The sequence below is a fragment of the Canis lupus genome, chromosome 18 (assembly GCF_003254725.2).
Source record: "Canis lupus dingo isolate Sandy chromosome 18, ASM325472v2, whole genome shotgun sequence".
Lineage (NCBI taxonomy): Eukaryota > Metazoa > Chordata > Mammalia > Carnivora > Canidae > Canis > Canis lupus.
Window position 1 is genome coordinate 28,746,310 of NC_064260.1, and position 19,574 is coordinate 28,765,883.

Here is a 19,574-nt window from a genome sequence, read left to right on the forward strand (position 1 = left end):
TCCGTAATATTTGTAAGTTAATTCATAAAATTTGTATTTTTCATAATATTCGTAGGTTATTTAAATTAATTGGGAATAGGGATACCCGAGTGGCCCCTGTTCATGCTCCTTCTCTGCCTATTGTTCTCCCTCTCTTTCAAATAAATAAATAAAATCTTTTAAAAAATAAGTTAATTGGGAATAATTGAATCTATATCATGGAGTTAAAACATAAACACCCACTACCAGGGAGGCTCCATCTCAGGACCCCAGGATCATGACCTGAGCCGAAGGCAGATGCTTAACTGACTGACAGGCCCCCCAAAAGTGTGTACATTTTAATATATATACGTACATATTATGCATCTATGAATAATATGCAGTGGAAAGTTTCATTTGCATTTCTGGTTCTTCCTCCCTTGGGACTGGAGAAGAAATGCTGCTCTGTCCTAGGAGAGATTTCCTGATCTGGTCCAGTCAGGTTCTCCATCTTTCTCTTCACTGGGTCCCACACAGCTGGCCTGCACTGGGATGTTTGTGACCTTGTATCAGGGCTTTTATTACATTTGTAGACTATTCTTAGTCTCTGCTAATGAGATCGCTCAGAGTTCGCTTTGAGTATCACATCTTAATCACTTGATTTCTGCAGACGTTTCCTTTCTCCAAATAAACTCCTCAAAATGCCTGCTGCTCTGTGCTCATTAACCTGGGAATGGCTTCTCTAACTCCAATTTGAAAATTCTCCCCGACATCTGAGACTTTCATTCCTGATCAGGATTCTCCAGGCAGTCACAATGGGAGGAGGATTTCAGACTCTGGAGTGTGAAAAAAAAAAAAAAAATCAATGACCAAATTTCCATCTGCAAGGGGATTTTCCCTTTATGCAGACGTAGGGACTACACTCTCGCATCGCAGCATAATTAAGATCCACCCAACTCCACTGTCTGCCCACTAAATCATTTTATGCTCAGTGAGGTTTAGGTGACTCAAAGATAACAAAATAATTAGTTAATGAGTAAATGAATGAGTAAAGAGATGAATATTCATCAACTAGGAGGTTTGCTTTTCTCTCTCTCTCTCTCTCTCTCATAGTCTCTTTCTACTCTTAACCCACAGTTGACTTGAGGCAGGCTTCAGGATGAGGACAACAGCTCTCATTTAAACAAACCCAACCTATGAATAGAACTAAATGTCAGTGTAAGCATCTACAACATTTTTTCCACATGCTGATGGATATTAGGTTGGTGACCTGTATTTCTATAGAATTTCCATTTTGGATTACATTGGGTTACATTAAAGGCCTTTCAGATGCACAGATGCTCTAATCCAGAGCCAGAAAGCAGCAGCGCCTCTGTTCACCCTTGCCAAATGTTCACATGCCTGGGAGTGTACAGGCATGTCCCATTTTATTGTGCTCTGTCTTATTGCACTTTGCAGATACTGAGGAATTTTGTTTGTTTCCTTTTGGTTTGGGTTGTGGTTTGTTTTTCCAAATCGAAGGTTTGTGCAACCCTCAATCAGGAGGGTCTGTTGATGTCATTTTTTCCAATCACATTTGCTAACTTCGTGACTGTCGCATTTTGGTGATTCTCACACTATTTCAGACCTTTTTGTTATTATATTTGCTATGAGGATCTTTGATCAATGATTACAACTCATGGAGAGCTCAAATATAGTTAGCATTTTTTAGCAATAACATATTTTAAATTAAGGCATGCATATTGTTTAGACCATGCTATTGCACACTAAACAGACTAAAGAGTAGTAAAACGTAATTTTTCTATGTACTGAGTAGCCAACAATTATTTTGATGCACTTCATCTTATCCCTTGCTTCATCGTAGTTGTCTGGAGCTGAACCTGCAGTGTCTCCGAGGTGGGCCTGTATTTTCTCAGAATGTTTCAAGCTCTCACTCTAATAAGACTTTCTAAATACTGTTGGTTTTGGAATACCAAATCCTACAATATACTTTGCATTTAAAGGACAAAAGGACAAATTACATGCCATAATTGATAAATTGAAAACACAGCTACAGATAAATGGAATTTTGAAATCAAAACTGGAAATTGAAATCATTCTGAAAAGTTGAGCTTATTTAAAACTAAGCACTTACGAGAAGAAATACTACGCAGACACTCTGGAATGTCTTATGGGAACAGCTCATGGGGGAACAGCCCAAGGTCAGGGAATAATGACAAGGATCTCATGTTGCTTTATTCATCCCCTAGAACCCAACAGTACCTTCTTAGGCTGCCAGTCGCATTCCCATAAAATGGCTTGCTCAAGATGAAACTTTGGCCTTTATCAAGGGTCTTCAATTTACAAACGATAGCACACAGCCGTCTCTACCTTTAGTGAACTACTCAGAACACTTTAAAAGCCTCTGCTCTATCAGAACTTCGGTCTAATGAAGGAGGTAGATTACACTTGACTTGCATTATTGAAGGAGATAAATTATACTTGACTTGAAATCATAATTTCTTCAGAAAAACATAACTAATCGGTGTTATTTTTATGAAGCCAATCTCTTTGTGTATTCAGGAGGGGTCCCTAAAGTAAAGAGACAATCGAGAAGCTATAGTTCTGCAGAGATCCAGGTACAGAACACACTCAGGCCACTGACATAGTAATTGTTGTCTAGTTAGGCTCTGAAACTTTGTCAGACCTATGGCCAGAGAGTTTTCAGTTGCCTTGTCCTGAAGAGAATGCACGCGGGGGTAGGACTTGAATGGTGTGCCATTTTCAGTTGAATGGTGTGCCATTTTCAGGGTGTAACCAAGTCACTCAGTTGGATGAGTGCTTGGATGCCCCTGGGAACTGCCTTGGAATGAGAAAGAATTGGAACAGCCTCATTTTAAAATGAGATTGGTCACTGAGAAGGGCAGACTCCTGGAGTAAAGTTAGACAAAGCACAACCAGCCGTAGGAACTAGGACGAGGCCTAGGCTAACGGAAAGGATAATATTTTCAAGGATGTAAGGAGAGCGAGGGAAGTGGAGGTGATCCCTTCACTCCAATACTCTTGCAGGCATATGGAGCATGGCAGTGGGGAGTTCTGGAGCAGATGATATTTGGCCAGCTGTATTGGGTAGGTGGCAGATGGTGGTTTTTTGGTTTCTTTTACCACCATCCCCGTATGTAATCCCTAAGCAGATATTCTTGATGCTGCTCCAGAAACAGTCGTTAATTTTCTAATTCTCTCTGTTCTTGCTGCTGCCACTCAAGATCAAGCCGCTCTCACAGGCACTACTCATCTACTATGGACCCCTCCATCAGTTCTCACACATCGCCAGAGCGATAGTTTAAAAATCTAAATCGGACTATATCATTCCCCAGTGTGAAACTCTGCGACAGCTTGTCATTGCACACAGAATGCAAAGAAATTGTTTTTCCCAGGCTGCCAGGCCTAACTCTGTAGTGGATTGAACGGAGGCTCCCTAAAAGATAAGTCCCCACCCAACCCCTTAGAACCTGTGGATGTGACCTTATTTGGGAATTTTTTTTTTTCCATTTGTAATTAAATTGAGGCCCTTGAGCTGGGAACATCTGGATTGTCCAGATGGGTCTGTATACAATGGCCATTGTCTGGGTAAGAGACCACCCATGGGAGAGACCTATGGAGGAGAGGGCCGTGTGGAGGCTGAGGCAGATTGGAGCATGTGTCCACAAACTAAGGAAAACCCAGAGCCACCAGAGCTGGAAAGGACAAATTCTCCCCTACGGTCTCTGGGGAGTCCTGCTGGCATCTCAATTTCAGGCTTCTGGCCTCCATAACTGAGAGAGAATCGATTTCTGTTGTGTTAAGCCATCAAACTGTGATAATTATTGTGGAAACCAAAGGAAAGTAACACACTCTCCATCCACATCTCCCCTGATGCACGCCTACTCTCGTCCTATTGGACTAACCTGATTCACCCCTTGCCATTCTTTAAGTAGAATATGCTTCCCGTCTTCATCTGCCTGGCCTGCTGGAACAAGACACCGCGGACCAGGTAGCTTATAAGGAACAGCAATGTATTTCTCATGGCTCTGGAGGCATGGAATCAGAGATCAGGAGCCAGCATTCATGAAGACTTCACCCTAATGACCTCAACACCTCTCCCAAAGACCTCACGTCCTAATACCACCACATTGGGCATTGGGATTTAACCTATGGATTTGATGGAGGACACAAACATTTAGGCCTAGCCCTCCCTCAAACTTGGAGCCTTTAAATTAGCTGCCTTCTCTGCCTGGAATATTTTCTTCTAGATCTTTCTGTCTTTGAGTTCTTTCTTGCCATTATAGAAGTTAAGCGTTTCTTTTGCAAAGGGATCTTGCTAGACCAAATCTGTATAATATTTCCCCTCAGCCTTTCCCTGTCTCGTCCCTCTTTTATTTTCATTTCAATACTTGTCTCTATCTGATCTTTCCTGGTTTATCTGTCTACCCTCTTAGATGCTCCATGAAAGGAAGCTCCATGAAAGATGCTCTTCACTATCTGACTCACTACAGAATCCTGAGTGCCTAGAATAGTCCCTGGTATTCAGGAAGCATTCAACTAATGTCAAATGAGATGCATACCAAGAGGCTATCGAATCTGATGGAGATGAGGGTGATAATGTCCAATATCTAGGAATTTAAGAAACAAACCAAGTCCTTAGTCATTGAGGTCCTGGGATTTGGGTTGTTATACTACAAAAGACATAGACTTATAGAAGAGGACAGGAATCCCATAAGAGATCGCAAATACATATGGGGGCACGGTCTTGGCACTAAATTGGTGCTATTTCCCAAAGTAGTATATCTCCGCAAAAGCTATTGGAGCAGAATATCAGGGCTAAATCTGGAACAATGATGTCATGAGGCTGAATGTGAGAATGAGGCTACAGAACATGGCCAGGATTTGTTCTGCCTATAGGGAGAGTCCATTGCCTACCATGAACTGGAAGGAGGGACTAACAACAATGGGGAAAAGTCAGGCAATAGGAGGCAAAAAACTGCAACTGTCAACTGCTCTGGCAGGAAGGAGACTTGGCTTTCTGATAATCCAGATGTAATTTTCTAGTGAACTAGATCAAAGGGGCTAGATCCTTTCCCAGCAAGGCTAGCTTCATATTAGGTTCAAGTTTGAATGCAATAACTTAAAATGATCCCACATGTTCTCAATGGTACTGCAGCCCTGGAACATAAAAAGGCCATATCCAAAAGTAGGCAGACACTGAGCACCCACATTATCTAGCCATGAGGGCTGGGAGGGGAGAGCATCCCTGATGATGCCATTATTCAGCCTTTTGTGTCCTGTCCACTTTACCAGCAATTTAAGAAGTCTAATGAGGTCATCCTAATCCAACTCAGAAGTTGAGGAATGCATGTCTCCTGAGGATAATGAATATCATCTGAGAATACAGTAAACCAAAAGGACTGCTATATGACCAGGAGGTATTAGAAGCTACTCTGTTAGAACCACCATCTTCACGAATTTTCCACAAGTAGGAGAGTAACCTAGTGCAGTATCCTTGGAGGGTCTTTGCGATTTTCTCATAACATTAGCCTAATGATAGCAGCCAGAAAACCATGGAAATCCTACTTGAAGGCTCACAGCCGTTCTAGAGTGCTCAGAGATAAGGTGTATTGACATTACCTCTTGTAGGATATAGCTTGTCCTATAGAAGTCATTTCAGCATTTTTCATTCCCTCTGACTTTCTCAGAGGTTCTCTGTTGTTACTGTTAGCTGTATATTTGGAAAATGAAAAACAATAAGGTTGAGGAAAAGGCCTCCTGTATGTTTGTGTCTGGAGGAGTAAATGTGAAATAAATATATATAATGCATGGTGGTTGATATTTTGTGTCATCTATCTTCACTTGTGAGGAGAGATGGGATAAGTCATTCATGACTGTGCCAGCCCTGATCCATTCTTCATGAAGATAAACGTCACATTTACACAGACCACAGCTATCACATGTCCTTTCCAACCATAGATTTAGATCGGTTAGACCAGGAGGTTGACTGGTGCGGTTATTTGAAAATCAAGGACACTTTTGTTGTACCATCTCGTGTACCCACATATCCTGATCCCTGTTGTTAAACTAGGGTACCATTGCAGCTAAAGAGATATTTAAACAGCATATGTATTTTCACCCATGTCTATACTTCAGATGCTTACTTCACTCTAATTTAAAATTATTTTCTGCGTATGCCCAGCACAGTGTTCTGCAGTGGCAGTTGATTAATAGGATACAGTGTTGGTTCTCACATGGTGATAAGTGGTATAATGAAGAGTGCTATGGAAAAAAATGATAAATAAGTGCTTAATTCTCTCTGTGGGCAAGTCAGATGACAAAGGAGCAAGTCAGAATAGAACTATTGAAAATTAATAATATTTGAGCAGCTTCGTTAAGAGAAAACCACATGGACACCTAAGTTTTCCCTGATGTACAAATGGCTGCACAATTGGATTTTAAGGCTGTGTCAGAGCAAGTGTCTTCTCTGCCCTGTGCCTGTGGACCCCGCTATAGGTAATCAATAGAAAATGAACCCTTTATAACTCGGTACTGACTGTGCTTATTCTGGTTTTGTCTGTAATTACTGTCCTACATATTGAATGTCTGAAGCTAGAAGACTTTCCATTGAAATAAAATTATTGGCTGTTTTTCTCTTGGTTGGTACATGAAAGTTTATACAACTAGATGTAAATTGAAAAGGATCTCCATAAGTCCCAGAAATTTGATTGGCAAACTGAACATTTCCAAAATCACCGTCTGTCTGAAAACTCTTAGTTTGAACCCTATGAAATCATTGTCAGTTTCTGATTTGGGACATACCAATTTTATGTGTTTCATTCTAATCACATAGATGAACTGTGTGACTCAGACTCAGGGTGTACTTTCAGGTGGTTCTTTCTGTATATAACTAAGCTATTTCATTTGCTCATTGAAGAAACATTTATTGAGCACTAAATGGCAATAACTGGATTATGTATGCACATAAACTGGAATATAGTACCTGTCTCAACAAGGTATGGAGCCTACTGATGCTGAAAGACACATGGGTAGGCAAGTACAACTCAGATGTCTAACACAATCATTGATAATTGCTCAATACGTGTTCTTTCTGTTATATCCATATGGTTCAATGTGCTTTAAAAGCACACAGAAAAGCAAGTTGTGGGGCACCTGGGTGGCTTGGTCCGTTAAGTGTCCAACCCTTGATTTCGGCTCAGGTCATCATCTGGGGGTGGTGAGATGGAGTTCCGCATCAGGCTCCATGCTGGGTGTGGAGTCCGCTTAAGAGTCTCCCTCACCCTCTGCCCCTCTTCCATCTTTCTCTAAACACACACACACACACACACACACACACACACACACACATACACACATACACACACACACACACAAAAAAAAAAAAGTTCCTACAACTTTGGGGAACCTAGGAACAATGAATGACAAAAGTACCTCCTTCTATCCCTTAACTCGTTCACAGTAAAAGATTATGTATTGGGCAAGGCACTAGCCTAGAGCTCTAAATATTTAACTTCTTGTATTAACCGTTTTCACGTATCAGTCTTGCTCCTTTTAAATATGACCACATTGGGCAGCCCGCGTGGCTCAGTGGTTTAGCGCCACTGCCTTCGGCTCAGGGCATGATCCTGGAGTCTCGGGATCGAGTCCCACTTCAGGCTTCCTGCATGGAGCCTGCTTCTCCCTCTGCCTGTCTCTCTCTCTCTCTCTCTCTCTCTCTCTCATGAATAAATAAATAAAATATATTTATTTAATAAATAAATATGACCCACATTACTTAACCTCCTTATACACTAACATTTTCATCTGCAAAGTGGAAAAATATAATCTCTTCTGCCTACCTCCCATAATTGTGAAGGTCAGACAGGATAATGAATATGAGAGGATTTTCGAATCTGTAATGCACAATATAAACAAAAGGTAAGATTCTAGTTACCATCTTTCTTGTTGCCAATCTTATGTTGATGGTGCTATGTGAAAGATCAAGGTGGTATATTTTCCCGTGTCCAGGCCCGAACATGTATTTGGGGATAAGTAGCATGTTCAGCCCCAAATAATCATTTTATAAAAGTGGGTTAATTGTTTAGTGACTCCTCAGGTCAGTAGAGAAGTACTTAATATGCAATGAATGAAAGTCTCTCAGATAACAATAATCATTCCTGCTATCCAAGAGCTTATGATGTGCCCAGCTTACTGGTTTATGGGTGTCACCTCATTTCATGTTTGGAATAACCTTCTGAAGTTGACCCTGAACTTTACAGATGGGGGAATTGCAGTCTAAAAAGATGATAGAATGGGCCTGTCACAGAGTTGCTACACCTAATGACAGGATTCATCTACTTAATATCTGGGCCCTATCACATGCCTGATCCAGGATTCATTACCCTCTCCATCTTTGCACTCCCTTCCCTGCTACATAATCTCCATCTTCTCTAGGGAAGCTCTCAGAGAGGCACTCAACTTCTCTAGTAAGCTTTAGTCTCTTCATCTGTAAAACTGGACTACGGATGGGCTCATTCCATAAACAAATCACACAAACTCCATGTTCTGGGACCTCACAGTGTTGGAGAAGGCAGAAATGCATACATGTGCATTATCTCTAGTTGTGAGAAGGACAGTGAAGAAAAATAAAACCAAATAAGGGAAGAGAGAGCAATAGGGGAAGGGCAGTTATGTTCTAGGCAGCATAGCCAAGGATGGCCTCTCTGACCCGGAAGAAGTAAAGAAGCAAAGCGTGTAGGTATTTGGATGAAAGGCGGTACCATGGTCGTATGCATGCAAGGCTACAGGTCTGTGTGGATGAAGATTGTTCCAAACAGAAGGAACAGCAACTGCAAATTTTCTAAGGTAGCAGATGTGCTTGGTGTACTGGAGGAACAGGGTGGAACTGGCGTGGCCAGAGTGGAGGGAGTAAGAGCAAGAGTGGAAGCAGGATAAGATCAGAGACGTAGGAGGGCTATGGAACAAAAATATAAATGGCCTCATAGGCTACTGGAAACACCTTGATGTTACTCTGAGTGACATAAGAGGCCTTTGAGCATCGAACAGAAGAATGGATGTGATCTGACTCTCATTCTGACAGGATCTCTCCACTGTGTGGAGAAAAAAGTGAGGAGACGCACACATAGAAGCAAAGATACCAGGACATTGGACCAGGCTATTGGAATAACTCACTTATACAGCTAGAGAAGGCACTAGGATTGCACTCCACTAGTGGTGGAGGTGACAAGACTCAATACACATGATTTCTAATGTATAGGCAATAGGACGTAAAGGTGACAGAACTGGGTGTAGAGGTAACAGGAGGCAATAGTGGGGATGAGGTGGAAAACGTGGAGATTCAAGGGGACATTGGCCTCAACTACTAGGAGGACGATCCCTGGAACGATGCTTGGCATATGGTAGGAGCTTAACATTTTTTGTTGAATGAATGAACGAATGGATGGAGTTGCTATTAGTAAAATCTTTACTGGGGATGGAGGTTGAGTTGGAATCAAGAGTTTTATCTTGGACAGATTGGTTTTCGATGGCTCCACATGGAGGTCTCGAGTTAGCAGTTGTATGTACGAGTCTGCGTTACAGACTGGAGATGTCTGTTTGCAGATGGTGTTTACAGCCACTGTGAGATCATGTGCAAAGGAAGTCTAGACAAAGAATGGGTCCCCTAGGTGAGCTCTGCTGCACCCCAGGGTTTAGTGGCCTGACAGATAAGGCACAACTAGTGATGGAGGTAGAACAGATTAACCAAGGAGATAGAGAATCGAGAGAGTGGTTTCCCAGGAGCCAAGTGCAAACAGTGTTTCAGAAAGGACAGAGTGGTCACTACGTCAAATGCTGCGCATTTTCATCTGATACGAGAACTGAGAATTGGCTACTTGATTTAGCCATGAACATGGTTTTCTCCTCCTACCTCTTCTTTCCCCGCTCTACACACGCTAATTGTTACCCAATGCCTCGCTCTCACATCACTATAAATCCCCGACGTGTTGACTTGTCACTCACATTTCATATTTCCTATCTCAAGGGTTCTTGAAACCAGGAGGTTTGGGGAAACTTTCTATGAGGTTGAGTTCCACATCTTTTAAAACCAATAACGGAAAACCCACAGATCACCTCTGAAACAAATTTTAATTATATTCAATTTTACTTAAGTGGTAATAATAATACTCACCAGTGATATATTGCTTTGAAGTCTGAGACGCACATTTACTTATATTATCTGTTCCAAACACGGTAAAGTGCCCAGCTTTGAAGCTTACACCAGCAGACTGTGCCACCTGCTAACACCTCCTTGTAGGAGTCACCAACAGACCCACAATTCACTCCTCCTCATTCCTTGAAGATTTTAACACCTGCCTCCCTGCTGTTCTTTCCAGTCCCACTGCTGATGGAATCCTTGGTGGCTTCAATACCCATGTCAGTCCCTTGATCTTGATTACTAATTGTGTGGGTTTTTTTCCATCTGTATTTGCTCAGGGTTTCCTCTCTATGCAGTTTGCACCAACTGTATGTCGAAGCTTCGGCTGTAAAGATCTGTGTTTGTGGGAATCAGAGATTCTGTAGTTGACCTCACTGTGCTTTGCGCTCTCCCTCCACATTTGCCCCAAACACTGTGTGGCCCTCAAGCTCAGAATCTAATTTTTAATCTGTCATTGCCATAGGAGTGTGTGTGTGGGTCCAGGGTGAGGGGATGGGAATTGGGATGCATAGGAGGAGGAGACACTATCTCTTTTGTTTTGGGATGTGGATAAAGACACAACTCGAGTGTACAGCTGATGCCTATGTCAAACTCTTAACGTCCCATTTGACTTTGGTAATTGGGTGTGTTCTATTTAACTACTCCCTACCCATCTTCAAAATATTTTATCCCATTTGAACTTCCAAGGCGGTTTTGATTAAGATGCTGGATCAGAGAGAAAATGTGACCTATTGAAGGTTATGCATCTAAGTCAGAATCAAGTGTAGGCTATAGGCCTTCGGACTCATTGGCATGAAAAAATGCATTGTTCCAAACGGCCAGTGGTTAAAATAGCTGCCTTGGCCCTCTGCCCAGGAGAATGTTAAAATACAGTGGCAATTCAATAAATATTGTCACCAGTGTTGTCTGTGGTGATGGTGGTGGCAGCAGATCCAGAAATATGCTGAATTGTTCTAATGGATGCTTTTATTTATTTATTTATTTATTTATTTATTTATTTATTTATTATTTATTTATTTATTTATTTATTTTAGATTGGCAAACACGTTGCCTGTTTACAGAGTAGAGGCCACAGTGGTGAGCTAGGTGGGTGATGATTCATGCTAAATCTTTTCCCACAATATGCTGAACACTACAACAGCAGCTAATGTGAAGTGGCTCATTATACACTGTCAAATCCAATCACAGCAACGACTGGCTTTGCTAGCACGCGCAACTTGTGGGAAGCCCAGCTCCTGCAAACCACTACTGAATTTCAAAAAAAAAAAAGAAAAAAAACAGGCTGCAGTATAGTAGGAAAGACACAGTCACTGAGTCATATTTGCAAATTTCTGGTATGTTTGTCTTTGGCAGCTGAGAAACAGCCTTCGTGTTCCCAGCTTGACACCAGAGATGACTCTCCTTGGGATTCACTTCTCTTGTGAGTGCCTCCTCCTTCGGTTCTACTTTATGGGCTGAAGATTTTGTAAGGGTAGGGGTGACTCGAAGGCAGATCTGGAAAGGGGGTTCTCCTACAGAAATAATCCCAGAGCCCCCTCCTCACCCTGTCGTCCACCAGCCAGTCGTGCCGTACGCATGAACACATGCACCTCCTGTAGCACAGCATCCATTGGTAGCATTTCTACCTCCTTAGCGAGAGGCCATGAGGCAGCAGGTGGGGGCACTGACTCCTTGCTCTAAGACTTATGACTGTGTGTCTTTTTGCCTCCATTTAATTGTAACCTCCTGGAAGGCAGGGTCCTAGATTTATTGATCTATTTAGTCTAATCCCTATAAGCCATAGTTGTCCCTCCATAAATATTTATCCGTAAAATTAATGCATTCCCTTCTAAGGAGTCCATAATTAAGCTAGGGACTGGGGTTTAATCTTCTTGCCTCCCTCGTCCCTAGCACAGTGCCTGATAGATAGTAGGTGGAAACTACATGTTCCTTCAGTGAGGGAACAAGGATATGAATGAGTCCATCAATCACATGGTTCCCTGTGGCCAAATTAAAGGCTTAAGCAAAGCTTTTCCAATCATCAGGGACAGAAAAGTGATGGCTTCCAATCCTTCTTCTTCGGGCCACCAGGAGTATTGCCCTAAAAGTGGTTGTTTATTTTGGAAGGCAAAAGCTAATCTGAAGCTATTTTCTTTATATTTTTTTTATATTCAGATATCTATAAAACAGAAAAACACCAGAGACCTATTCATTGCTCACAAATGATCTATGGGGTAATAACGTGCTTGCTTTTCCAGCTGTGCTGCACTTTGGTGCTATCCTGGGCTTAATTGAAAATATGCTGTGACCTTGGTTTTGTTCACTGGGTATGGGGGGGTATAATTGGCATGAGGCCTCTGAAGAACTCCCTTTTAATGAATGTCATTTGGCTAATTTGGGGTTCGCCTGAGGGAAATAACGTCTGAAGTCCTGTAAAAACAAGATGCGTTTTATTTGCATGCAGTTCACATGAAGGTAATGACTTAAATGTGTGGGTTTTTTTTTTTTTAACTTTTTATTTTGCCATAGCCATCCGTTGAATTCTAAATGCTATCAGTATGATAATAGTATTGTCCCTAACAGTCTCATGTTTCATCATAATTAAATAAACAGCTTGTGAATTGCAGTCCAAAAAATGTCTGTGTTCCACTCTTAACTTAAGGGGTTTCCATAGAAACTGTGGGCAGCAAGTTTAACTGACATTCGTTGGACTTGAGGCTACACGCAGCGTTGCTATCTCTGTTTTTCTGTTACTCGGTGTAGACATCTCTTTCTCTTCCTTTAACCCTGGAAACCCTCTCGCCCTCGGTTCCCCTCCTCCTCCTCCTCCTCCTCCTCCTCCTCCTCCTCCCCCTCCTCCTCCCCCACCCCCCATCCCCTGCTCCCCTGCTCCTCCTCCCCCTTCTCTTATTAGCAACAAGGAAGTAATTTGGACTCAGTTAGATTTAACAAATGCAATAATACTAAAATGAGCTCTGATACTTAAGTGTAATTGTGTTATTAGCTGGAAATGTTTTTCTTCAAAAACAAAAGAATTGAGAGTGAAGTTTACTAAGGAAACACATGCTGGGAAGAAGGAACCCTTGGCTGCCAGTTGAAAGGCTGCGGGTCATGGTCCACGTTTCCACCCGAGTGGTGGCTTTTCCTTGATTCGGGGAACCCACACTGATGCATTTCTTCCTCCTCAACCCTGATTTTCAGTCTTCTAAATGGAGCATAAAATCACTGGGCTGACCATATTCCAGGAGGAGGAAGGAGTTTATTTAGGAAAGAAAAACAAACAAACAAACACACTATATATCATGTACCTACTGTGTGCCAGGTATTTTGCGCATTTAGGCAAATGCTTTTGGTACTTGCATTTAGGCTTCTTAGTTAACCCCACAAAATTCATCACCAGGCAGTGTGCTGAAGGGAGAAAACAGTCTGGAGCTGGTGGTCGAGGTCTAGATCCCACAACAGGCCAGTTGAAAAGTTGACTATGGTGCTCAGACGCTGTTTTGGTTTCTCATAGACAAAATGAGGGTGAGTGAGCACTTCTAAGAAATGGTGTTTCATTAAGATTAGTTGTGGTAACGCAGCCAGCACACCGGGGGAGAGGTGGTTTGCTTCATCCCTTTAGAAATGAGTTGCCAAAAGGGTGAATTGCTTCTCCAAAGCCACGTGGCTAGTAGAGGGTACATCCATCCCTGCAGTGGCTAAAGGGGCTCAAAGGGGCTAAAGCTGACCTGAGGTCACTAACCACTCGTGTGATTTGGGCTGAGCCCCAAAACAGTATCTGCTTCATGCGGTCGTTATGAGGATGAAGTAAAGTATATGGAGAGTGTGCAAAGTATCCACCACATAGAAAGCTGTGGTTTTTACCCTTTCTGCCTCCCCCACCCCCCCTTTCTGATTTTTTTTCTCAATTTAGATCCAAAGTAAAAAATGACCAGTCTCCAAACCCTCTGTAATACATACAGTTTTATAGGCTATAAGTCATCTATCTCATCATTTATAAGCAAAAGTTACCCTGATGATGAGAAAGGAAAGCCAAGAAGCTCTGGCACCCCCCTGGCGGGCGAGGGACAGGGAGATCCAGGGTTCCTGACCAGATCTCCAGGGAGTGGAAGTGGAAGTAGAGTTTTTACCTAGGTCTCTGGGGTTCCTTTTAATATCAAAACTCTCAGAGTCTAGTATTCTTAATTTGGGTTCTATGGTCACCAGTGTTAAAGCTTCAGCCTGGCAGGTTTTATTTATTTATTTATTTATTTATTTATTTATTTATTTATTTATTTTTAATTTTTTTAATTTTTTAAGGTATTTATTTATTTATTTATGATAGTCACAGAGAGAGAGAGAGAGGCAGAGACACAGGCAGAGGGAGAAGCAGGCTCCATGCACCAGGAGCCCGACGTGGGATTCGATCCTGGGTCTCCAGGATGGCGCCCTGGGCCAAAGGCAGGTGCCAAACCGCTGCACCACACAGGGATCCCACCTGGCAGGTTTTAATTCCTCCTTCCAAGGAATGGTGAGAGGAAGACCCTTCGAGCAGGGGGGGAAAGCAAGGAAGGAGAGGGCACTTACACAGTCTGTCTCTTGCAAACCTGCTTTCAGGTCATGCTCCCAGGACCCCAAGAGGCTTGCAGGAGCACACAGTTCTCAATCCCAAGGACAGAAGCAGCATTGATTTTGCACAACAATGTGCTTGAGTGGGGCTGGGGTGGGATGGGGAGGGGAAAAGCCTGAAGACAAGGCATGCATCAGGCCGAGAGGGTGGGGGGCACCTAGAGAATTCCGAAGAGGGTGAACAGCTTGGCCAAGATGGGACGGACACCATGGCTGGAGAGCATACTATTGTTACCCCACCCTCAGCCCCATCCCCCTGTGCGCACACACACACACACACACAATTAATCAGAAGGAACATTTCTTTAATATATAATCATCGTAAGGCTTCAAAGAACTTGGACTAGAAAACATTAGCTCTGCCATTTTTGCTTGTGGGCACTGATGCCTACCTCGTGATGAGAATATTCATTCTGTGTGATCTCTGAAAGAGTCCCTTTAAGCTCCTTTCTCCATTGTATGTTAGTTTTTTTTTTTTTTCTTAAACTAAATAAAGAATCCCAGAAGCCACTTAGCCAGACACACAGAGATTATCGTTTGTCACCAGGTACTGGAAACCTATAAGCAAGTAACCAGAGCCCAGACCACCCCACTGTGCGACGGAACCCCCTCCTCTGCCCGGGACGCCTCACATGTGTTACGTGACCCATGGAACCACTGCCAAATCAGTAAAACCAAATCTTTTTCTTATCACTGAGGTGGAAGTTGGTTATAAACAGAGATTTTGATATTTTTCTTCCACACCCTAATGGATCGTCTTGGCAGGTTTGGGATTGGAGAGAGAGAATTAAGAGAAGGGATTATCATAGATTCTCCAGAGCAAGGTCAGCAAGCTTTTCCCGTAGAGGGTCCATGAGTACATGTGTTGGGCTTTGCGAGCTTCTAGTCTATCACAACCACACAATTATGCACTTTAATGCGGAAGCAGCCGTAGATAATACATACATGAATGGGTATGTGAGTATTCCAATAAAACTTTATTGAAAAATCACAGGTGGTGAGCCAGATTTTTGTGTGGGTGCAGTAGTTTTCCAACCACTGATCTTAGAATTTTGCCTATATCTGTCTCCACCTTCCATCTCGGTGCAGGCGACAGTTGCCACCTAAAAGATGGCGTTGAGGAGTGTAGGGGTGACCCCCACATCATCATTTACCCTCCCTCTGTAGATTTTGCCTTTTGTTACACTTCTTTTTGATTAAACTTTATCTTTCCAGGATTTCTTTGGCACAGAAGAGCAAATATTCACTCTGTCTTCACTTTATGGAAGGGTACAGAGAGTTTAAGGGGTTGGCATCAGTGTCACCCAGCCTCTGTGATATCTGTATTAGAATCTGTCACCTTTGTGGTTTTGTTTTTTTCACTTGGATTATTCTAAGATGCATCCTTTAGAGAATAATAATAATAAAAAAAAAGATAGTGAGAGAGGTAATCAAGGAGTAATTTTCAGTATCCAAAGAGAGGAAAAAGTAGTTCACTTATGACTTCAATAGGAGTGTGCACAGGCGTCCCTACTTTCTTAGTCCATTAAGATATGATTGGGGATCCGGTTGCTTATTGCTTGTCGTGGATTTTCTTAATCTTTTTTCTGCATTGTAGACAAGTGAATATCAGATAATACTCGGAGTCCTTGTTTTGCACAGCACTGTGCTAACCGAAGCTTGTTCATGTTGGAACAGAGTCTTCATGTTGCAAGGTTCCATGGTAACTGAGAGCGAGTCTGTTACAGGAGAACTGTGCAAAAAAGAGCACTTGTGCATGACCTGTGTGTAACACGGCACCCAGCGAAATGAGGGCTGCTTTAACTAAATAACTAAGAATCCAATTTCCAAATGTCTGCATCTGCCATATAATTCCCTCTTTTGTGGTCATTAGGGGGAAACAAAGAAATCAACTGATTACAGTCATTCCCATTATCTGACATGTCATCACCAAGGTTTTGTCATTATGCAATGTTAACAGTGTTGAGGTTACTTGAAACCAGCTCCAGTTCCAATTAGGAGGCCATCCCTGCTATCTGCATTCTGATTAAAGGACGTTGCCTGGAAATCACAGAAGGAGTCTACTCTGTTTCCTCCCCTTGCTCAGATCTCATAAACACAGACTCAATTAAAGAGTTTCCTTATCAGGTTTTTGTGGGTCATTTTGGTGAATTTATTAAACTCTCGAGTCATGCTGAAAACTGCCAGGTGGTGGCTCGGAGATCTTCAGTGGGAGCCAGACCTTGATGGAGGGGGTTGCTCTGATGTTTTAGGGAGTCTGAAATATACAGATGTCAGAGCAGCCAACCATGGGTCAGGAATCAAGGAAGCTGGTGAAATCTGAAGAGAGTCTCCTGGTGTAAGGTTTGGGGAGCAGAGATGTGGAAATTATAATGTCATGTCAGCCTCTATTTCAGCTAAAAAGCAGAGCCTAGTCCAGGACCCTCATGTTTTTATTCCTCAATTTTTGAAATAATTTCTTTACAGACCTCAGACCTCACAGGGTACTCTTCCCTGTCCATGCTTCATACTATTGCAAATTTGTTTTTCCCTGGATACTCCTCCCATAATGCTATTTCCTTCCAACACAAGGAGAACAGTCAAGTCCCTACAACCCATCTGATGACTTAATACAGAATCTAAATATTTTTTTTTATCTATTTTTCACATTATGGTATTATTTTAGTTATCCTACCTTCTCTCCCACTGGTTTTTAGTGTGGATTCCTCATAGGAGTCATCTTGTGCCTCTCTGCCCCATGTGCATGTTCACTTTCATATGTTACCCACCAACCGCAAGCTCTTCTCCAGAAAACTCTCTTCTCTCTCTCTCTCTCTCTTTCTTTTTCTATCTGTTATTGTGTTCTCCTAAAACATGCTGTACGTTCTTGTCTAGCACTTTCTGCTGCACTAAAATCCCCTATTTATTCTTTACGAATCCCACTATACTGTGAGGCATCTGATAGGAGACACTGGGTCCTACGTGTCAAGAACTGAGAACTGTACTTACCCAAACCCACATCTCCTACTAAAACCCATGTCCACATAGCCTTCCCTGAGTGTTCACCCCTTCCTGGTTCCCCCTGAACACCAGGCGACTTCTAATTATCTGCACAGCCACCTACACACTCACTCAGTGCAGCGACTTGGCATTGGTTCATGACTTTGTTGTTTATGTTAGGCTTGTCACAGCACAGTGTTTCAGTGATCGGTGACAGGGAGTTACTGAGTGGAAGGGATTCCCTCACAGGGGAAGTTCACAGAGTGTTGGTACACATACTTGGAATCATGTATTATTAGAGCTGAAATGACTTTAAAATTTCTCTCTCCCAGGATCCTACTATGAAATGAGTCCCCAACATCATTAATACTTTGCCTGGGGATATTTTACATATGTGTGTGTGTGTGTGTGTGTGTGTGTGTATGTGTGTTTGGTTACTGTCTAAGAAATTTGGGGTTTGTACTGTTTAATAATAAACAGGGAAGAAAGTACCTAACACAACATTAGAAGGTGATTTTAAAATTGGAATGACTCTCTGCATGTGGTATTTATTCTCTTCAGATTCCCTAGCATGGCAATTTAAATTACATTACTCATTACAAAAATCTATATGCCTCTTTGGATGTTACTGTTGGTTTGTTTGTTTTCAACCCATAAAGGCAATGAGGACCTTGCACAGGGCATTTCCTAAGGATTAATGAGCAGTTGAGGGTTAATGGCTATCAACTCCTCCTAGCTAGTCATCAATCCAAAGGAAGCATGGGAAGCAAGGTCATTAACTGCATTATCAACTTTCTGAAATCAAATCCTTCTCTATCTGCCTTGCCAAGGGTTCATGTTTAAGATGGACTTGTTAGATTTTCAAAAGTTTCTTTAGTTACTTGCCCTGTCATTAACATGGACACAAAAATATATAAATGTTAATGTAAATATGAATATATAAAAGAATAAGCATTAGCCTCTGTGGACTGGAAGAACAATGTCCTGAGTAAAATAATTTTTCATACTTTGATTAAACATAGTTTGAAATTTTCAGCCTCTTGTATCTGCTTTATTTATTTTTTTCCTATTTCACACTGAAAGCCTGGAATCATCCTACTGTGTATCCTGAGAGGTTAACACATGTGTCCAATTTCTGCAGTTAAATCTCATTCAACAATAGATTTTGTGCTTGTGTGTGTATTGTGAGGGAGAGTGGAGATTCTTATTGGGGTTTTGGTTGTAGTAGTTGTAAATGGGATATTATTTTTGATGCATTTCTGTTATGCAGTTGATCTTCACTAATATTAATAAGCATGGTATTTTCTCTTTTGGCATCAGTCAGAATTACCCAAAATATTCCAAGAGATAGGTAGACGTTAACAATTCAGTTACACTACCTCAGGGCATTTTCCTTTAAGGAATAAAACTATGGCCAAATGAAGGATAGTTCTGGACCAGAGAAGTCCACATTTCATCATGCAGCATCCTGATTCTTACATTGACACAAATTCCTTAAAAATATGGCATGAAGTGGTAAATTGTCACCTGCATACCACTGTTAATGCATATGGCAAGGATTATTGTCACTAGGGAAGACTGCATTCCAAGACCTTTTCCAGTGGACATTCGTCTTGAAGAATCTACTCAAGACATAGGTTTGGTCCTAAGTTTTAGACTCTCAGAAATTTGAATTGGGTAAGCTCATCATAAGAAAGTTGTAGTCACACTTATAAACGCATAAGAAATGGATATAGAGAGCAGAATGCCAGTTGGTTAAATTATAGCTAAAACTATAACAGACACTTGAAGTACTTCAGTCTGTCAAATCTTTTTATGTAGAACTTAAACT

At 41.9% G+C, this 19,574-nt stretch overlaps 1 protein-coding gene across 8 annotated transcripts in view; it reads left to right on the plus strand.

The window, feature by feature from the left end:
- LRRC4C (leucine rich repeat containing 4C) overlaps positions 1-19,574 on the plus strand; it is a 1,155,306-nt gene that overhangs the window by 1,121,826 nt on the left and 13,906 nt on the right. For 6 of the 8 annotated variants that reach the window (XM_049096568.1, XM_035701999.2, XM_035701997.2 and 3 more), the window contains one exon: positions 11,531-11,597. The exons of the other annotated variants lie outside the window; for them this stretch is intronic. The gene's annotated coding sequence lies outside the window, so the exon portion shown is untranslated. The remainder of the gene's footprint in view (positions 1-11,530; positions 11,598-19,574) is intronic. 8 annotated transcript variants of the gene reach the window in all.